The sequence below is a fragment of the Hypanus sabinus genome, chromosome 21 (assembly GCF_030144855.1).
Source record: "Hypanus sabinus isolate sHypSab1 chromosome 21, sHypSab1.hap1, whole genome shotgun sequence".
Taxonomy (NCBI): Eukaryota; Metazoa; Chordata; class Chondrichthyes; order Myliobatiformes; family Dasyatidae; genus Hypanus; species Hypanus sabinus.
The window spans coordinates 60,771,131-60,785,743 of record NC_082726.1 but is presented as its reverse complement, the minus strand read 5'-3'; positions in this window follow the sequence as shown (position 1 = coordinate 60,785,743).

Below are 14,613 nucleotides of genomic sequence, written 5' to 3'. Positions count from 1 at the left end.
TGTTTGTTTTAATTTACAGTATGACCTTGTTGCCCTCTAATTCCTTTTCTGTAAATATTTGACTAATAAACACAAACTTTTTCAACCTATTTTGTAAATTGATTATTAATTTAAAGAGTTATAGGTAAGCAACTGACCTGTGACTGATGAAGCCCAAAAGCCGTGGACAGAGAAAGCAATGAAGGTGGTAGCAGGTTAAACCATTAAGTTCATTTAGTAAAACTGTCTTTAAATAATAGCTCTCATTGCCAACGGAACTATTTAAATAATACCATGGAGAAATGGAGCCAAAATGGAAGGGAGTGTTAATTAGGTCATTATGTTAATTGAAATGTTGATATGTGAGTATTTTTTAAAATTCTATCAAGAAAAATAGGGAAATGTTGAATAATACATTACATTTAGCAAAATTAAAACTAAACTGCTAACAGCAACTAATAAAAGAATAATATAGGGGGATAGCGCAGGCTTTCCATAGTTATAGAAAATAACCTTCTAAAAGGGTAGGAACTTGTGGATGACATTAATGTCTGGTACAGGGACGGCAAGGCATCTGAATGTAAGGCCTTACAAGGACTGCTGAGAGGAATTTCAGGGTCTCTCTTCCACCCATCCAAGATATTGATCAGGAGCACTGCATACACAGGACCCTGAGCATTGTCAGTGATTGCTCCAACCCATCCAACAATCTCTGTGACCCCCTCCCATTAGGTAGAAGGTACCATGGCATTAGGACAAAGACTGTTAGGATGAGAACAGCTTCTTCTCACAAGCCATAAGACTACTGAACTCCCTGGCACCACCCAATGAAGGGCCAGTAGCATTATATTGTTTATTTTTTAACTTGTTTCATAAATGCACTTTATGCAAAATGTCAGTCTTCTGGAATGTTGTGTGTTATTTGTTAATGTATTTGTGGTAATATTACCTTATTACTTTGTGTTGTGCACCTTGGTTCAGAGGAACATTGTTTCATTTGGTGGTATACATGTACACGGCTGATAGACAATAAACTTGAACTAGAACTTTATCAGTTATCTTTACCATTTGTGACCAAAGCAGCAATGTATTCCACATTTTCAACAACCTAAGTTTAGATTCATAGTATCAGGTCACACAAACACAGGCCTTTTGGCCCAACTTGCCCATGCCAACCAAGTTTTACCTGACCTGATTTCATTTGCATGTGTTTGACCCATATCCTTCTAAACCCTTTCCTATGCAATATTAACCTGGAACATAATGAACAATGCAAAACCATCAGTATCCAGGAAACCACACACCCGGAGGCTGCTTTCATCATTGCTGGAGACTTTAACCAAGCGTTGCTGACCAGAGCTTACCCCAAGTTCTGACAACACATCAAGGAAGTATACTCGACCACTGCTACACTCCCTTCCGCAAGGCCTATAAAGCACTTCCCTACCCTCCGTTTGGAAAGTCTGATCATTCCTCCATTTTGCTCCTGCCCGCTTACGGGCAGAAACTGAAACAGGAAGCACATAGTAAAAACTACCCACTGCTGTTCCAACCAATCAGACTCAATATTACAAGACTGCTTTGACAGCATCACCTGGGAGGTATTTCAAGCTGAGAACATCTCCAAATAGATGGAGATGGTCACAAGCTTCATTCAGAAGTGCACTGAGACATTGTTCTCCAAAGATCGGTCCAGGTCTACGCAAACCAGAAGCCTTGGATAAATGGTTGAGTGTGTGTTGCTCTCAGTGCAAGGGATAAAGCCTTTGTCTCTGGAGACCAACAGGATCTCAAGAGATGCCACTACGATTTACGTAGAGCCATCAAGGTGGCAAAATGGCAACATGGACAAAATCAAGTCACAACTCTGCAACACTGACACATGCAGCATACGGCAATGACTGCACACCATCATGGACTTCAAGAAGAAACACAGCAGTACAGGCAACATTTCCGCCTCACTCCCGGATGAATTAAATGTATTTATATTCAATTCGAAATTGATAGGACTGAACCCCCGAGGAGAGCCACTGACCATCTCCAAGGTTGAGGTACGTAGAACATTCCAACATGTCAACAGCCGCAAGGCAGAAGGGCCGGACAGCATCCCAGAGAGCATCTTTAAGGTGTGTGCTGAACAGCTGGCTGGTGTGTTTACGGACATTTTTAATCTCTCCCTTTCCCGGTGCATTTACTGAAACTACAATTAGCAATTTACTAGCAGAAACGAAAAGCTTGCAATCCATTGGCGATCGCCTGACTGAAAGCCACCTCTTGTGCGAATATGAGGAGAATAAAATGCGATTAGGGTAGAATTACTGTAAACAGGTGTTTGGTCAGTGTGAACTTGGTTGCTGTTTCTCTGCCCCGTACAGATTCAATAATTTGACAGAATTCAATTTTAATAATTTGGGCAGATAAAATTGATGTTTGTGTCAGGCACATTGCATTTTATTCAATTTGAATTTTTAGATAAACAAAATTAAGTTAATTACTCATCAAAATATAAAAACACACATAATAAAACAGATTTTACTTGTTAGATTATTGTTAGGTATATGTGGGGGAAAAAGTTGTAACATATAAATTGACAAATTGACTGATATTTTTAAAATGTTAATTATGAAGTTACTTACAAAATCTTGAAATAATTTTCATCCTTGTGTGGGTCAGATAAAATTGACATTGATATAATAAAAATTGCCTTCTGCTCAATATTAATGCAAATAGGAAGATGTATCACTAGATAATTTGAGCAACTTTCAGATTTCTGAAGTAACAGGAGTGAGGTAGCAGCCTTTCTGAGCAGATTATCCAGTTAATAAACTAATTATGTGCAATATACTACATATTTTATATATGTGTTAATACATGGTAACATAGCAGTTAGATTAACACTTTACATTGCCAGTGATCAGAAGATCAAGGTTCAATTGTTCCTTTCCAAAGATGTACAGGTTAGTATGCTGACCAAGATCAGCATCTCCCTGCATTCTTAGCACAGTGTCATGTTATCTTTATTGTTTCTAGTGAAGGTTGTGTACTGTACCCGCTGAACATGTGCAACGCAATAGCACTAAACTGTAGATTCTGTGGATGCTGGAAATCTAGAGCAACACACAGGAAATGCTGGAGGGACTTAGCAGTTAACATTAACAGTTAATGTTTCAGGCCAAGACCCTTCATCAGGACTCCTTTCTAGTTAGCTAGCAGCATCCCATTTTTGTCATAATTTTATTCTATATTCCTAGTCTGTTTTAAACCAATCTGCATTATACATTTCTCCAGCATCTAGAGTAACCTGACCACTCCATTTCTAGTTCTGGGTATAATTATTTCATATTTATTTAATCAAAATGTGCAACTGACCATGTGCATTATTTTTGTTTAACAAGACGCTACCGTCCTCTTTGTCCATCCTTCAAGGTTTTCAAGCTTTTAATTAATGAAAGATTCATCAATTTGATCGTAGTGTGCTGGTTAACTATGGAACGATGGAGTATATCCATCTACTGCATATTAATATACTTAAGCACAACTATCAACATTTAACACATTGTCTGTAACTAAGAAATGCCATGTAAATTACTTCCCCGATACTCTAAAATGAACTAGATTATTTGGTTACTGATTTCCACAGGGAACAACTTTAATGGTGCAAGAATTTCAACTGAAATGAAAACATGAACAGGACTCCCAGAGGGAGGAAATTGAAAGGACAATTGTATCTTGCCCCTTGGAGAAGCCAGAAAGCCCTTAAAACATCAAGTGTCTTTAGCACGTGTCACAGTTTTGGATACGGTTTGGCGTCTGTACTGACCTGGTCTCTGCTAGTACTGCTTTAGCTATTTCAAGTTTCATGCAGTTAAGTGCAAGTGCTGTGCTCTATCACTGTCAAAGGGATTCTATACCCTACTCCTCAAAAGTCCCGACATCTTTTATTGAACTCTCATTCATGCCACATCCTAATCAGACACCTGGATTTCTGTTTGAAGGACTGTGTGACAGCACAGGAACTGGAGCTGCAGCTCGATGGCCTTCGGCTTGTTAGGGAAAGTTAGGCAGTGATAGACAGAAGCTAGAGAGAGGTAGTCACCCCAAGGCTACAGGAGACAGATAACAGGGTAACTGTCAGGAGAAGGAAGGGGGGAAACATCAGATAGTAGAGAGCACCTCTGTGCCTGTCCTCCTCAACAATAAGTACTCCATTTTGAGTACTGTTGGTGGTGGGGTGGGGGATGACCCACCTGGTGAAGCAAAAGCGGCTGTCTCTCTGACACTGAGTCTGGCCGTGTAACTCATAGGGTAGGGAACTGAAGAACATAGCAGCAGTTATAAGGGACTCTATATTCAGGGGGCCAGATAGGTGATTCTGTGCACGCAAAAAGGAAACACGGATGCTCATTTGCATACCAGGTTCCAGGGTCCGAGATATTTCTGGACGCGTCCGCAATATCCTGATAAGGGAGGGTGAGTAGCCAGAAGTCGTGCTATATGTCGGTATCAATGACAAAGGAAGAAAAAGGGACAAGGTCCTGAGAAAAAAAAGACAGGGAGTTAGGAAGGAAGCTGAGAAGCAGGACCTCAAGGGTGGTAATCTCAGGATTACTGCCTGAGCACGTGACAGTGAGGACAGGAATAGAGTGAGGTGGCAGATAAATGCGTGGCTGAAGAATTAGAGTGAGGGTGGGGGGCAGGGATTCAGATTTCTAGATAATTGGGACATTTTCTGGGGCAGTTGGGATCTGTACAAAAGTGACGGGTTGCACTTGAATCCGAGCAGGACCAATATTCAGAGAATTTTGAATCTTTGTAGGCGGAGTTAAGAAATTGCAAGGGTGAAAAAAATTATGGGAATTATATATAGGTTTCCAAATAGTAGCCAAAATGTGGTGTTGAGATTGCAAGGGGAGCTGGAAAAGTCATGTAATAAGGGTAATGACACAATTGCAATGGGGGACTTCAATATGCCAGGGGATTGGGAACATCAGGTTGGTGTTGGATTGCAAGAGAAGGAATTTGTTGAATGCCTTTGAGATGGTTCTTTAGAGCAGCTTGTGCTTGAACCTGCTCAGGGAGAGGCCATCTGAGATTGTTTATTTTTAATAACTCAGATCTTATTAGGGATCATAACGTAAAGGAACCCTTAGCAGGCAGTGATCATAATATGATTGAATTCATAGTGCAATTTAAGAGGGAGAAGCCTAATTTACATGTATCAGTATCCTACTGGGATAAAGGGAATTACAGTGGCATGAGGGAGGAGCTTCCCAGGTGGATTGGAGAAGGATACTGACAGGGATGACAGCAGAGCAGAGATGGTTTAAGTTTGTGGCTGCATTGACTAGTGATGTTCCTCAGGGGTCAGTATTGGGACTACTGCTTTTCATATTGTTTGTCAATGATTTAGAAAATGGAATTGATGGCTTTGTGGCGAAGTCTGTGGATGATACAAAGATAGGTGGAGGGGTAGGTAGTGTTGAGGAAGCAATGCAATTGCAGCAGGACTTAAACAAATTGGAAGAATGGGCAAAAAAGTGGCAGATGGAATACAATGTTGGAAAATGTACGATAATGCATTTTGGTAAAATGAACAATAGCATGGACTATTTTCTAACTGGGGAGAAGGTTCAAATATCAGAGGTGCAGAGGGACTTAGGAATCCTGGTGTAAGACTCCCAGAAGGTTAATTTACAGGTAGAGTCTGTAATAAAGAAGGCAAATGCAATGTTGCCATTTGTTTCAAGTGGAATAGAATATAAGTGCAAAGAAATAATACCAAGCCTTTATAAGACACTAGTCAGACCGCACAGAGTATTGTCAACTGTTTTGGGCCCCATATCTCAAAAAGGATGTATTGTCATTGGAGAAAGTCCAGAGGAGGTTCACGATGATGATTATTGAAACGTATAAAATCTAAAGGGATTGGACAGGCTAGATGCAGGAAGATTGTTCCCGATGTTGGGTAAGTCCAGAATGAGGGGCCACAGTTTAAGGATAAAGGGGAAGCTTTTTAGGACTGAAATGAGGAAAAACTTCTTCACACAGAGAGTGGTGAATCTGTGGAATTCTCTGCCACAGGAAACAGTTGAGGCCGGTTCATTGGCTATATTTAAGAGGAAGTTAGATATGGCCCTTGTGGCTAAAGGGATCAGGGGGTATGGAGAGAAAGCAGGTACAGGGTTCTGAGTTGGATGATCAGCAATGATCATACTGAATGGCGGTGCAGGCTCGAAGGGCAGAATGGCCTACTCCTGCACCTATTTTCTATGTTTCTGGGAATGAAGGGGTTAATATATGAGAAGCTTTTGGCCTGTACTCACTGGAATTTAGAAGAATATGGCGGGCAGGGGGATCTTATTGACACCTACTGAATGTTGAAAGGACTAGATAGTGTGGATGTGGAGAGGATGTTTCCCATGGTGGGTGTATCCAGAACTAGAGGGCACAGCTTCTAAATTGAGGGGTGACCCTATAGAACAGAGGTAAGGAGGAATCTTATTTAACCAAAGCGTAGTGAATCTGTGGAATGCTCTGACACAGACTGCAGTGAAGGCCAAGTCAGTGGGTATATTTAAGGTGGAAGTTGATCGTTTCCTGATCGGTCAGGGCATCAAAGGATATGGCATATGTCTGAGGTTGATGAGATCTGGGATCAGCCATAATGGACTCAATGGGCTGAATGGCCTAATTCTGCTCCTATGTCTTATGGACTACGCTGCATGCCATTTATGGTATTTCACACCTTAAAACTCTGAAAATAATTCAAACATTTAAATGCACTTTTCAACACACTCATTTTCCTATTAACACTTGTATGCCAACTCCACCCCTGGTAACCTTTCATGTTCACCTTCAAATTACTCAAAGATCCTATTTCCACCGTCCGTTGATGAAAAGGGTCCCACATACTAACTGTATTTATATACCACCTTTTATACGTTAAGATCCAGGTTCAAAGTGATTTACATAGATTGTAAAGATAAATCAATATAGTCATATGAGACAAAATTAAAAGTCGTAAAGACAAACATTATATAGAATAAAATGTAATTAATATAGCAAATTATACAATTACAGCATAATCAATATCAGCAAGCATCAAGTAATCTTAGAAGTAGGCCAAATTAAAAAGTAGATTTTTAGAAGTGTTTTGAAATGTTCCACAGTACTAGCCTGGCATATCTCAGTCCGTAGAGTATTCAAGATTTTTGGTGCATAAAAGCAAAAGGTCATGTTACAGGTTCTTATATTCTTTGCTCTAGGAAAACTGAACAAACCAGTATGAAAAGAGTGCATTATAATAGACTAATCAGCTATAACATCCATTTTTCTGCATCCTGGGATGTTAAAAGAAAATCAAACTCTAGCAATGTTCCTTAAAAGAGCTCAGAGTTAATAAAAATGCAATAATGCCTATATTCCTCACGCCAGGTTTAATTTGTAAGGCCAGATGATCAAGTTTATTTTGAAGATTGCTACCAATAACCAAAGTTTCTGTTTTTTCCTTACTTAGTTCAAGGAACTTTGAACTCATCCATTCTGTAATGCTAATAAGACATTGGACCAGAGGGTTCAGAGCCTCAGGGTCCTCTGATGTAATAGATATCTGCATAGCTGTGATAATTCACCTTGTGGTTTGAAATTGGTTGATCTAATAGGAGCACGTACAGTGAGAACAACAATGGGCCAAGAATTGACCCTTGCAACACACCTAACACAATATCATGGATTTTGGACACACAATTACCAAGCTAACAAAGAATTTTCATCCATGTATACAAGATCGAAACCAGCTTAAGGCAGTACCAGACAGACAAAGGTGGTTTATAAGAATGCTGTGATCTATGATATCAAATGCTGCACTCAGATCTAAGAGAATGAGAACTGATATGTTATCTGCATTGGCATTATGCCCTAAGTCATTAACTACTTTAAATAATAGTTTCTGCATCATGATTGAATCTAAAACCTGTCTGACAGATATTAAGAATAGAGTTCTTATTCAAGTAATCACTTAATTGTCAAAAAATTACTTCTTCTAAAATTTTACTTAGAAGAGGAAGGTTGCTTCTTACAGAAACATCTGCATGATGCTAAGCTAGGGCACATCATCAGTAATGTTACCTGGGGTCGTCAGGTGTTTCAAGTCTTTCAACATCATACACCCTTGCCCAGGCGACCCAACCGGGGTTGATCAGACCCCAGCCTGTGCCTAGCAGCAACCCACGGATCTGCCCTCTTTATCCAGAACCATTTAGACACTTCCTCTGCTGCATCTGTGGTGGTAGAAAAGGCTCTCCTTCTTCTCCCTCCCATGATTCCAAGTGCAGTGTATACTTTGCAGAGCAACTAGCCTGCAAAGCCACGACACCCGACCTCCACAGGCCAACACTGTTCTTCAGATCCTCATACTTGGCTCTTTTCCGCTCGTAGGCCTCCTCCATGCGTTCTTCCCATGGCACGGTAAGCTCAAGCATAAGAACATGCTTTGATGAGTCGGACCACAATGCAATGTCGGGACGCAATGTAGTCTCTGTGATGTGGGGAGGGTACTGCAGCTGTTTTCCCAGGTCTGCTTTTAGCTTCCAGTCCTGCACAGTGAAGAGCAACCTGGTTGCTTTCTGGTGTTCTGCTGGTCTTTCCCCTCTTTGACTGGCTGATGTTCTTGGAGTTTTCTTCCTTTGGAATCCAAACTCCGTTTGCATACTTCCATTGCTGGGGAACTTTGCCTCTCTTCTAGATGTTACACCTGCAGCCCCCTCCTTTGTGAGAATCGCAAGATCACTATTGATTTGGGTCAGGAGACCCAGGAAATGAGAGAGAGACGTGCGAAATGTCTCGTTCCCTGGTGATATAAAGCTACGGGACACGGCCATTGTCTCTTGAAGCCAAACTTGTGTATTGCCATACTGTGCTATGTGGAAGCCCTCAGGCAAAGTGGGCTGGTTGAGGGAGGGATTGCATCAACCCCAACCTGATTGACATCTGAGACCCTGTGAGTCAGGATAAAAGAGGGTCTGTGGCAACAGCCCCTCAGATGCACCAGAAGAAACACTAGCGATCCTGTAATAGCGGAAGCCGGTGGGGAGGCCACGTGCGTTTGGTTCCATTTGCCCCCGGAACCGGTGGCTTTTACCATGGAAGAATGGCTTTTAGCTGACAACGGGGAAACCAACTCCCAACAACTCTCGAAGGAGTGACATCATAAAAGGACTGGGGCAAGTTTTAACCCGTCTTTCTCTCAAACCAAAGCGCTGCAGCTTGAACGGACCAACAGTGTGTATCTTTATCAATAAATACTGTTAAAAATAGTACCATCAGATTTCAACGGACCTCTCTATCTTTGCTGGTAAGTGACCCAGTTACGGGGTTTGTAACAACTTGGTGTTTCTCGTCTCCGGATTTGACACCAAATTGGGGGGGGGGGCCAGTGAATCGGGCATGTAAGTCCAAACTTGGATCTGGTTACGCGGGTAGCCAGACGGGAAACCAGCAAAGATGGATGTGGGTGAATTTATAGAAAACCCGACTCAGGAGGCGCTAGAGGCGGCCACAAAATCAGACTTGATAAATTTGGTGAAGGGGTTAAACCTCGCAGAGGTGAGGTTGTCGATGAAAAAGCGGGAGGTGTGAAGGGCAATAACTCAGTATTATATTGGGAAGAATGTGTTTGCAGCTGAGGTATTGGAAAATATTCCTGAAAAGGTACCAGCTAGTGGGACGGCTCAGTTAGAGTTGGAGAAATTAAGGTTGGAACATGCAATTAAGGTAAAGCAGCTGGAAGCAGCTGAGAAGGAGAATGAAAGAGCCGAGAGAGAGAGGGAGCATGTGCTCCAGCTAAAGGAGTTAGAGGTGAAACGGGAGCAGGAAAGAGCTGAGAAACAAAGAGAGCATGAAATTCAGTTAAAACAGCTGGAAGCAGCTGAGAAAGAGAGAGAGAGAGAGAGCCGAGAAGGAAAGAGAGTATGGGGAGGCAAAGAAACAAAGGAAACATGACTTGGAGATGGAGAAGTTAAGGCAAGGGTGAAGAGATCAAGGGTCAGACCGAGAGGAGCGGTTTAATGTTAGTCGAGAGTTGAGGTTAGTACCTCCGTTCAAGGAGACAGATGTTGATAGTTATTTCTTGCTTTTTGAAAAGGTGGCAGTGAATCAGAAGTGGCCCAGAGATCAGTGGGTGGCGCTATTACAAAGTATGTTAAAAGGTAAGACACAGTGAGCATATACGGCGTTAGCCATGGAGGAGGAAGAGCAGGAGAGTTATGACAAAGTAAAGGCGGCCATTCTCCGGAGTTATGAGCTAGTACCTGAAGCGTAGAGACAAAAGCTCAGAACTTTAAAGAAAGGGTGGAATCAGACATATACCAAGTTTGCCTATGAGAAGGGTGTGCTCTTGGACTGTTGGTGCACAGCAGAGATAGTGGAGGAGGATTATTGGCATCTCAGGGAGTTAATTCTGATTGAGGAATTTAAGGGTTGTGTTTCGGAGGATATCCGGATGTATTTGAATGAGAAGCCAAATAAGTCCATCTCAGAATTTGCTAGGTTCGCAGATGAATATGCCCTAACCCACAAGTCAAAGTTTTCCTCGAATAAAAGTTCCCAGAGAGACTGTGGGAACGATCGAGAAAGCCCGCCGGCTGAGGCAGAGGTCCCACCAGGAGCAAGTGGTAAGGTTGAGGGGGAAAGGCCAGACGGCCAGAGATTTCCAGGCTTGGCCTGTTTTAATTGTGGAGGGGGGGGGGGCATATTGCATCTAGGTGCTTTGCTCCGAGGAAAGAGACAGGAATAGGGAAAGCAGCAGTCCCTATGGTAATCAGTTTGAGATTATGGTAATTGTTTCCCATGGTAATCAGTAAATCGACAAGAGAGCCCCGGGTAGACAAAGTACGAGAAGGGTCTGAGACTTGTATGTCGAATGGAACCATGTCTGTGAGGGAGGGAGACACACCAGTTCCAGTACGGATCTGGAGAGACACGGGGACTGAGCTGTCGTTGATCAGCAGTAAGGTACTAGATTTTGGTCGCAAGACGGGAATGGTAGCTGTGAAAGGAATAAGCAAAGGGACAGAAATGGTGCCCTTACATAGGGTCATTATGGATTGTGAGCTGGTGTCTGGACCAGTTGAAATAGGGGTGCGATCAGAATTCCCAAGAACTGACGCGGACATCCTTCTCGGTAACAATTTAGCATGTGGTAAGGTTTGGGCAGCAATGATGATGACAAGCCGGCCGGTGAGTGTTGCGGCCCCGCCCCTAAATTCCAAGATCTATCCCGCATGCGCGATCACTCGCAGCCTGTCGAGAGAGGCAGCTGAGAAAGGGAGCAGTTTAAATCCGGCCAGTTCCGATTTGGCCGAGACGTTTTTACCGACCCCGTACCTTGAGGGTTTAGAGGGTGGTAAAACGAAGAGTAGTAAAGTGAAAGAGGGTAAGGGAGAGGAGGTAGACCTGCCCTTAGCGAGGAGAAAAGTTCGAGAGGCAGAAAATAAAGATGAGGAACCGATAGAGTGGTTAAGAGGTCCAGAGTTGGGCAGGGATGATCTGTCTGGTTTGGCAGAACTGTTTGAAGAAGTTGAAAATTCTAAAGGTGTTCCCGATAATGAAATGAGGGCAGTCCTAGATGAAAAGGGTGCCCTTACCTTGAAGAAGTCTGCCGGGTTGGCAGATGAGGTTGTTTCAGCCCGCGGGGTTGAGTTTACTCCGGAAGGGAGTTGCCCAGAGAGTAGCTGGGAGAATCGGGAATTTAGAATTTGGACCGGGTACGGGTATTGAAAGCCTGAAAGAGGCAAATGTCCCGTTTGAGTGTGTCCAAGATGTGGATGCACATGATACTGAACCTAGTAATGGAGCTCAGAAAAAGTCTGAGGTATTTGATTCAGCTGAAAAGGAAGACCGTCCTTGTGGGTCAGATAGACTTGGTTCAGTGAAGAAAGGGTTAACCTTGGTAATAGTGGGAAGTGAGAGTTCCCAGGTGTTTGTGCTCGAAGGTGTGTTAAAAGTTAATGTGGATATCAAAAGTGGGGAGATAAATATTATTGTTGAAGGAAACTGTAAATATGTAGTTCCCAAATCGAATGAAAAAAATTTAAAGCCTGTGGATCGCTTACAGGTTGAGTTGGAAGATGACGGGGGGGGGGGGGGCATGCTATTGTTATTCCAGAGTGTGGTGTGAAAAGGCAGAATTTGAAATGCTGCTTGAACAAAGAGTTTGATCTGAAAACTAAGAGCCTGAAGGGTCCTGAAGAGAGAGCTAGCAACCTGGGTAAAATTAAAGAATTGGGTGGAAATTCAGAAGATGGTCTAAGTTTGGGACACGGTGTTGATAAAATAACTCCTATGAAAGAAGCAGGCGCGAGCCTATTTCACCAGAGTACCCAAGCTCCCCATGTGGGAACTAACCGGAAAAGAGGCGATGGTTAATGGGGTCACCATTTTTAAATAGCAAAAGCCGGTTTTACGGGATTTCGACAAAGCATGTGAATAATAAAGACAACCCCATGGAAGCCTGCCTGTTAAGTTTGAAAGCAACAGAAAGACTAGTCTTTGCATGAACTTTTGTAGTATACACATAAGCTAAGATCACAACTCTTTAGTTTTTGTTTGCTGAAGGAAAGAAATAAAAATAGGTGGTTATTAAATTGAAGTCTGATGCTACAAGACTTTAGCAAAGTACAAGATGTTCAGATATTAAAGGAAGTGACACTGTAATCGTTAATTGTTTTGATGCTGAATTGAATATATAACTGTATTACTCTGTAATGAAAAGGAAGAGCTTTTGTATTGGGTTAGATTCTAAAATCCTGTAAGACTCTGTACTACTTCGTTTTAACCGCTGGTGAAAACGCGTTGAAGAAAGGGGGTGTTACGCCTGCAGCCCCCTCCTTTGTGAGAATCACAAGATCACTATTGATTTGGGTCAGGAGACCCAGGAAATGAGAGAGAGAGAGACGTGCTAAATGTCTTGTTCCCCTCCCCCCCCCCCCCCCCCCGGCGATATAAAGCTACTGGAAACGGCCATTGTCTCTTGGAGACAAACTTGTGTATTGCAATTCTGTGCTATGTGGAAGCCTTCAGGCAAAGTGGGCTGGTTGAGGGAGGGATTGCATCAACCTGATTGACATCTGAGACCCTGTGAGTCAGGATAAAAGAGGGTCTGTGGCAACAGCCCCTCAGACGCACCAGAAGAAACACTAGTGATCCTGTAATAGCGGAAGCCGGTGGGGAGGCCACGTGTGTTTGGTTCCATTTGCCCCCGGAACCGGTGGCTTTTACCACGGAAGAACGGCTTTTAGCTAACAACGGGGAAACCAACTCCCAACAACTCTCGAAGGAGTGACATCATAAAAGGACTGGGGCAAGTTTTAACCCGTCTTTCTCTCAAATCAAAACGCTGCAGCTTGAATGGACCAACAGTGACATTTATATTTTCATCGGACAATACATTATCCCCTAGACAACGATAGAGCTATTTCTTATTGATTATTATTATACCCGCGCTTTTAGATTTAGTATTGATGACGTATATTATCTGTATGTTTGCATTGATCTTATTTTTGTGTATCTTTATCAATAAATACTGTTAAAAATAGTACCATCAGACTTCAACGGACCTCTCTATCTTTGCTGGTAAGTGACCCAGTTACGGGGTTCGTAACACAGACGACCTTGAGGATTCTCCACAGCCGCCGGAGAATCTGAGGGCAGCGTTTGTAGGTGGTGCCACTCGGACCAGGCGCTGAGCCAGCTCTGGCTTTCTTGACTACTTGCCAAAAACCTCCTTGAAGAGAGGCTCTCGAAGGTCGAAAGCCTCTGTTGGTTCCACGGGGGTGATGAGGGCATCACAGTCTCCCATTTCAACTTCTCTGTCTGGGTTACTGAAGGTGCTTCGAAGATGGTGGTCCATCTGTTCCTTTGTGTAGGACAGCTTTCTGCTTCTCTTCTGACACAGCAGCTGTTTGGTGAACTGAAATGGGTTAATGATAAATGCAGATCCTTTCTGTGCTCTTTCTCTCCTCTGCCTCTGATGTTACTCCCCTCTTCTCAGAGTTATGAGCCTTTTCTTCAGCATCACACGCAGTTCTTCCAGTGGTGCCCTTTCCCCATGGTTTGCCAATTTATGTTGCTGCTTGAGCTCCTTGAGTTCTTTCCGGATGTTGTGGATTTTGTTGGCTCTGTGGTTTCTAACATATGGCTGTTTGGCCCGCTTCTCTTCCTCGGTACCAAAACTTTCTGCTGCCAGAGTTATGATCACTGTTGCCATTATCTGTAATCTCCTCTCCACACCACCTTTGGCCACTGTACCCAACACAAGATCTACGTCCTCATCAAATCTTTGCCACTGCTATCTGGCAGGCTTTGGGCTGTCTGATCCACACAGTCTGAGATGTGATGTTGGGTCTACAATTGTCCAAGACAGAAGTAGGTTATTTTTCTGAAGCAGGTGTTTGCAAATAAAGCTAAGCTTTATCTTCATAAATGTATCCAATGTCAGTGAGCTGTCCTGTTTTGTTTTGATTTGATTTCAGGACAGCGAGGAGCTGGTACCCAAAATTCAGCAGCAGTAGAATAATATCTTACTGCCCCAGGCTACTGGCCCCCTGACCATGGGAGACGTGGCCAACATCATCTCCT